The following is a 7,536-nucleotide window of genomic DNA, read 5'->3' as shown; positions in this document are numbered from 1 at the left end:
ATTCTCCAAACATGAACCATAGAGACACGGGAGAAAGGGCAGATAGACAGAAGGTTTGTGTCTGGCGCTATCTATGGTACTGGATGGCGTTTCCATAGTGATTTCCTGATGCCTGAGCAGGCATGTAAACAATGGTGTGCTGCTCATAGACAAAACATATATTTTATCATATACACCAAAACTCCATTATAAAAAGAAATCTGATATTTATAAAATAAAAATGTTTTTTGTTAATATAATTACATAATAGTTATAATTTTTATAAATCACACTTAATAATATTAATAATAATAAAATAATAATAATAAAATAAAATGATTGTTATAGGATTGATATACAAATAAAGAGTTATAAGGCCTCGTTAACATAACACGTAAACACGTGTAAAATCACATAAAATCTTGTATGTATTTATACACTTAGCCATTATCTCCCCTCCTAGATTGTAAGCTCTTTGGGGCAGGGTCCTCTCCTCCTGTGTCACTGTCTGTATTCGTCTGCAAACCTTATTTAATGTACAGCACTGTGTAATATGTTGGCACTGTATATAATCCTGTTTATTAATAATAATACATTAATAATAATTATCATTAAATGAGAAACTAAATAAATCAGTAAATGAGAGGAAACCCTGCTCCTCAAACATTCTTAAAGAGGAACTTTTATGAAAAATATTTTTAAAAATGACACCTTTACTTTTCACAAGCCTTCGATCCCTCCAGAATTTCAGATTCCTCCAAGTCTAGTAGGCTCCACGCCATCCTGGCTTATTTCTATCCAGCACGGATGGGACAGCTGGCATGGCCGTCTTATTTCTATTTCTGGGTTCTGCTCACATCACCTGATCTCACCCGATCAGGTGATCTGTCTTCCAGAAAATGTAAACAAATAGTGGCGATATCACTGCTCTTGTGCGAGATGAGCCCCTATTTTTTACATTATAAGAAAGCGCCTTATGACGCATACCTGATCTTTGGCATGTGCAGAGGGAGCAGTTTGCAGCCTTCTGCGATATGTGATGCAAGTATTATATATATATATGTTTGTGTGTGTAATTATAGAACTGATCATTTTTTTTTCACTTTCCAGCGCTGGTCTCCGTCCTTCCCCTTCTGCGTCACTTCCAGCGATGTTCTGTTCCTCAATGTGAGTTTACCTGGCTGTCAAGCATTAATACATTTTAACAAACTGCAAAAGTTTTTCTTAACAAAATATAGAAAAATAAACACTCCGGGTAAAAAATAAACTCATAAAATAAATAGGAAAGCAATGAAAGTACATACAAACATATGTATTGTCATCTACTCAAACATATAGTGTGCTTGCTGCACCTCTCTTTTAAGAGCCATCATCTCCTTAGTTGCAGCACTCAGTGTCTCTGACATCTTGTTAAGTATGTTTTGCAGAATGTCTATCCTGCGCTGCATGTTTTACTTTAAGATGTGACCTGTGTGGGAAAATAAAAAAACATAGTGAGTTTCCAGATATTGTACAGGTAAATTAACACATTGATATGACACATATTTCTGCATGCACAATGTATGAATGCTTATCAACAGATTTCTGCTTTCCTCTGCTCATAGAGCCAACGCTCTCCATCTGCCCTGATGTGTCCAGCTCTGGGCTTTCCTGTTCTCCCTCAGGAATAACATCAGGAGCTGCAGCTTCACTTTCTGAAAAGTAAACATTTATAGAAAAAAACATTAAATATGTCATATACACATTCCCATATCTAACCTATCTTTCTACCTTCTAGGTGCATACCTGGGTCAAGATCCACAGTGGAGGTACACACTTCCCGCAGTATGCTGCGTTGGGAGTGGGAAGGCAACAATCAACTCTGCAGAAAGTAAAAATAAATCTACTTAAAATGTATAATCCTGGTACATTTTTAATCTTGACTATATGGCAATATCCTACCCTCATGTTCAGGGTAAAACTCTGCCTCTGCTTCTTGCTCTGCCTCATGCTCCCTAGCAGCAGCCACCCTTTTCTTTTTTAAAGCTTGTTGGCCTAATAAAAAAAGCACCCAATTTACTAAACATAACAAAAAATTAAGTTACCCACCTTCTCAAACACACCTGATCAAGTTACTAAGCCCAGGTAAAGTATAATAGTTTTTCTTACTTCTTTTGGTGATGCAACGCCGGAAATAAATCTGGTGTTGGGATGTGGATAATATGCCCTCCTGCCATCGGAATCCACCTTGTCAAGGATGCTCACCATGGCCTCCATCTCATCGTGGCTCGTTGGTGAAGCTCTCCTCCTGATGTAACTTGGCTGTGGCATGTTTTGTAAAACTCACAAAAGATATGATCTAACCAGACAGGAAACGCATGGAGTGCTGGGTAAGTTGAAGAGAAATCAACCTTTCAAGGTTATCTACGAATGTTCCTTCGTTTAAACTTTCGTTTGTACGACTTTTCTTCTAACGTTCTTTCTCCGAGTATTCTCAGAAGTCATGACTAGAGGACAAACAGAGAACTGCAGTCAGTTCCCCACCAACAAAATTACACCACACCAGATTTTTGCTTAAATGGACCGTAGACCTTTTATTACATTAATAAATTAACCAAAAAATAAAAGAATTAAATAACAAAAATAAATAACAAAACAACAATAACAAATTAAATTGACATAATAAATCGATAACCTACCCAAAATTAAATAACATTTAATAAATATTTTAATAACATTTTCCCACACATTAGCATTTTCCCAAAGTTTAACATCTGGTTACTGGTCCTTGAAGTTCCTCTTTTCTATTACAGCCTTTTGGGATCTGCGCCACCAAGATATGTAATGCTCCAAGCCGCACCATGCCAAGCTGGGGAAGGATATCACTACCAAGCGCAGTCCCACCACATAACCACAATACCATGACCTTAAAACACACCTTTTTTGGAGATTCCACACCAAAGGCAGAATCTCCCACCCCCTTTAACACTACTTCCTGTCTCTCTGTCATACAGGCCTTCCACTACCTTCCTAAAGCCATTACGCTCCAGGCCTGTCTGGTGTTGCTGCTTTGCCTGTCCTTGTGCTGTATTTGAGTCTGTAGTTAATCTGGAATCTTGAAGGTGATTTTTTATTTTTTATTTTGCAGGGATCATGGCCTATGATGCATTCAACAACCCAGAATTAATTTGTGAATTCAGTAAAACCTACAGAGTCTATCCCTGTCTGTGGAAAGTGAGGTCTGGAGAGTATGCCAACAGGTATCTCAAGATGAAGATGGTGGTTTAGTGGAGCTCTGCAAAAGCAAAAATTCTGCGGCCAAAATTACCTACGTGGAGCAGAAGATTCAAAACTTGCACACATATTTCAAAAAATATTTTAACAAAGTAAAGGCTTCACAGAGGTCAAGTGCTGGCGCAGAAGATGTATAGGTAAAGTATGGTACTTCAACCTCTTGTCTTTCACCACCAATCAAGAGGAAGGTCGTCCATCAGTGTGCAGCCTGGGAAAGGAAAACAATGATGCAGGGACGTTCACCAGACCAGTGAAATGGCTGCTGCTTTCCCCCGGTGCAATGTGTGCTGCTGTACCAGAATCTTGCTCCATTAGTGGGCCAAACGATGCACTGCAATTATTCTGGTGTAGAAAATTATGCAGAAAGCATAGACTAACTTGTCAACTTTGTCTATGCGCAGATTGATGGCAGTATGAAATATTCTAAAGCGATTTGCTAAAATACCGAATGCATTCTCAACCATCCTCCTAGCATGAGATAGCCTATAGTTAAAGTTTTTTTTTTCTATTTGGAATAGGAGTAACCACTTTCTGCAGGTGGAGTGATCCTTACATGTTTCCCATCAATTGCTCCTTCACAATTAGAGAAGTTTCAGAACTGTTCAAAATATGAAGCCATGGCCAGCCATTCCTCAGTTCTATAAACATCGCAGCTAGTAAATTCAAAGACAGATATGAAAAGGATTTATGGTGACCATGGAGACCAACTTTACAAAGCTAAAAATAGATAAGTAAGACTTTAATCCTTACTGGCCATGTGAAAATGGTCGTCTTTACACTGATTTTTGTAGTGTCCTTATAGGACTTGTTTTTAAAACGGAATAGAGCCAATTTGCTGCACCTCTCTTGTGTAACTGGGGATGTGCTAAACACCGAATACTAAGGGATTCTCAGCATGAGTAAGATTTTGCCAATTCCTAAGAATATTTAATCCTGCAGAGCAATTGTTTAATACATTCATTCATCAAAAAAAATGCCGGAAAAAAATGTTTCCATTCTAAGCTAAAGTTCACCTTTGAAACTAGAAAAATTAAAAAATCATTAATGTTTTCTATTCGCTTAAATATATTATATTATCATATTGCTTGTTTTGCCTATTTTACTATTACCCTATGCATTTATAGTTGTCTATGTGACTCCTGAACTTCAGGATCTTTTGCACTAGTGTTATTTGAGTGAGAGCTAATGGATATCTATACTAAAAAATATATTTGATATTAATATTATTATTATTAATATTATTAATAAACATTCTTTTTTGAAGTGCCAACATATTACACAGCGCTGTACATTAAATAGGGGTTGCAAATAACCGACAGATACAATGACACAGAAGGAGGAGAGGACCCTGCCCAAAAGAGCTTACAATCTAAGCATATATATTTCAACCCCCCCTTCTTTCCCCTAATCTAATCTACCCTCTCCTCCACAGATTTTTACTTACTCATATCTGACCAAATCTTGGCATTTGTGCCAACAAAATATCATAAACCAATAATAATTTTGCGTAAGTCCTATCTAGGCATGGGGCCTTGTAGGTGGACAGAGAAACATACAAAAAGATCACCAATTGTCACTTGAAGAGCTATAGTTTATTAATAAACTTCTTCATCTGAAACAAAAGCAGAATGCCTGGTGTCTGTGAGGTTTTTTTTGCCAGCTGATACATCAATCCACTGAATTGATGAAGCACCAGTGGATGGAACCACAGCAAAGAGATAGAGACTTTTATGAAAATGAAAACAAAAGTATATAAAATGAAATCTATATCCAATCCATTGGGGTCCAGTGGTAAATATGTGCTTTACTATACTGCACTGCCAGAAGTGGTGCATGCATTTTTTCTAATGTGTTTTGATGTATAGGAGGACATTAAAATACTTTTTCTGCCTTAAAACAGTGCACTGTACACAAGACTTCTGGGCATGGGAACTCGGACTTTCTTCTCCTGTTACATTTGTGAATCTTTCTATAGAGACAGAAGCTAAAGAAAATATACATTTTCAGGTATGGAGAAACATGTGGCTCATTCCTTTTAACCATATCAGGTTATTCCACACTGCCATATAAGACTCCCTATTTTTTTCTGAAAGCACTCTTTACAGCCCACCAGGAGCTAAAGGTATCTGAGTAAGAACTGCAGTGGATCAGAAGGACTGATAATTCCAAAAGAGTCCATTTTTTGTGGACATTGCAAGATTTTTCAGAAATGAAGCTACATGTGTGAGTTCTTGAAATGTATTGAATTTTTTTTGCTGTAGTAACAGCGTCATTTAAATCTCTCATGAACACTAAAACTCTAAAAGTGAAGCTTAGCTGTATCCTTCCCTCCTCAGCCTCAACCTCTAAAAGATAAGCCTAGCATTATACTTCCCTCCTCAACACTTAACTTGTAAAAGCTAAGCCCAGCACTATCCTTCCCACCTCAACACTTGATCCCTAAAAGCTAAGTCCAGCACTATCTTTCTCTCCTCAACACATAACCCGTAATATCTAAGCCCAGCACTATCCTTCCCTCTATAACACATAATCTGTAAAAGCTAAGCCTAGCTCTATCCTTCCCACCTCAACACTTAACCTCTGAAAGTTAAGCCTAGCACTAGCCTTCCTTCCTCAACATGTAACCTATAAAAGCTAAGCCCAGTGCTGTCCTTCCCTCCTCAACACATAACCTGTAAAAGCTAAGCCTACCACTATACTTCCTTCCTCAACACGTAACCTCTAAACCTCTAAGCCTACCACTAACCTTCCCTCCTCAACACATAACCTATAAAAGCTAAGTCCAGCGCTATCCTTCCGTCCTCAACAAATAACCTCTAAAAGCTAAGCCTAGCACTATCCTTCCTTCCTCAACACATAACCTATAAAAGCTAAGCCTAGCAGTATCGTTCCTTCCTGAACACTAAATCTGTAAACAGCTAAACCTAGCACTATTCTTCCTCTGCGCCAAACCCTAACATTGTATACCCACCTATTTCTGTTTTTGCCAAATGAATGCTACTGATCGGCTTTGGGTAGAGAATAGAAGAAGTCCTTGCATACTTCCATCATCAATCACTCCTAGGTAGCATTTTTCCCCTGGGTTCCAAGTCTTCTCTTCTTCCTTCCATACAACCACAATGATAATCTCTTTTGGCTGTACTGTCCAGCTTTATGTTAAGTCTGTGTTTCAGTCTTCCCTATCATGAAGAATCACTTGGGATTATGCTTTCCCATTATTTCAGCTTTTTAATGCCATGGCATTTGTACTCAACAGAGAATTCTGGAAGAGACGTTTTACTACCGTTGGAGTCCCCTGGTAGATACCAGCCAACCAGGCCAAGCTAAAATATCCAATGTAAGTGGTGTTGGTCTTCATAAGGACACAAAATCATTAGTCGCTGCTATAAAAGGATCATGCTTCAATTTTCTCTAATATCTTTTCCCATGCCACATATAGTAAAGAAGATTAATGTGGACGCATACAGCAAGGCAGAGTCACAGTTCATTAAGTAGGAAATATCCCTCATTTTTCACAACTTTTGTGAGCCGCAGTATTTATCACTGACATGCACTTTGTACATTTTGAATAATTTTTGTTTATTTTAAACTCTGTAAATTACCTTTAAATGTTTCTTTGGAGATTGCACATCCTCTAAAGAGATATAAATGTTAGCTAGTGCAAAATGCAAATCCCTCCAGTGGAACATGACTGAAGAGTATTTAGCTTTGTAGCAGACCTTGAACCCCATCAGTCAATGCTAATAACAAGAGCGGTCCAGAATGAGAACGTCTGGTAGAGCTGCAACCTCCCTTTGCTCAGCTCCAAACTGGCTCCGGCGATTTAGCACATCTGGCTACTTAATGAGAGATGCATTACAGTTAACTGTGTCTATTACTGTCGCTTGTTAAAGCATATGGACTCATCAAATAACATCTAACTGTCTCGACTAAGACTGTTCCCTTGGTCTGCCCTGTGAATGCTAATTTGAATACAATAACATGTTGTATCTTGATGAGTTGTACTTAGAATACATACTTTTTTTATATAATGTAAAAGTTATGGCCTTTACCAGGGGTCTGCAACCTGCGGGTCCGGAGCTGCATGTGGCTCCTCAGCCTCCTTGTTGTGGCTCCCTTCGGCTGCCGCAGGGAGATCTTTGATGGGGGATCCCCTTCCTCCCAAGACACTGCGGAGGAGGGGGATTCCCTATCCGGTGTTCTAATGAAAAAAGTCTACCAGTGAAATAAATCTACCACGGGGCGTGTACAAATGGGTGTGTACAATGACATCCCCCTCCTTTG

At 38.5% G+C, this 7,536-nt stretch overlaps 1 long non-coding RNA gene across 1 annotated transcript; it reads left to right on the top strand.

The window, feature by feature from the left end:
- Positions 1–1,086: 1,086 nt before the first annotated feature.
- Positions 1,087–3,882, top strand: LOC140338574 (uncharacterized). The gene is made up of 4 exons (XR_011922273.1): positions 1,087–1,146; positions 1,584–1,680; positions 1,757–1,849; positions 3,107–3,882. It is a non-coding gene; the product is annotated as an uncharacterized lncRNA (long non-coding RNA).
- Positions 3,883–7,536: the final 3,654 nt, after the last annotated feature.

This window comes from Pyxicephalus adspersus, chromosome 9, assembly GCF_032062135.1.
Source record: "Pyxicephalus adspersus chromosome 9, UCB_Pads_2.0, whole genome shotgun sequence".
In the NCBI taxonomy this organism is placed as follows: Eukaryota; Metazoa; Chordata; class Amphibia; order Anura; family Pyxicephalidae; genus Pyxicephalus; species Pyxicephalus adspersus.
This window is presented reverse-complemented; position numbering and strand designations above follow the sequence as displayed.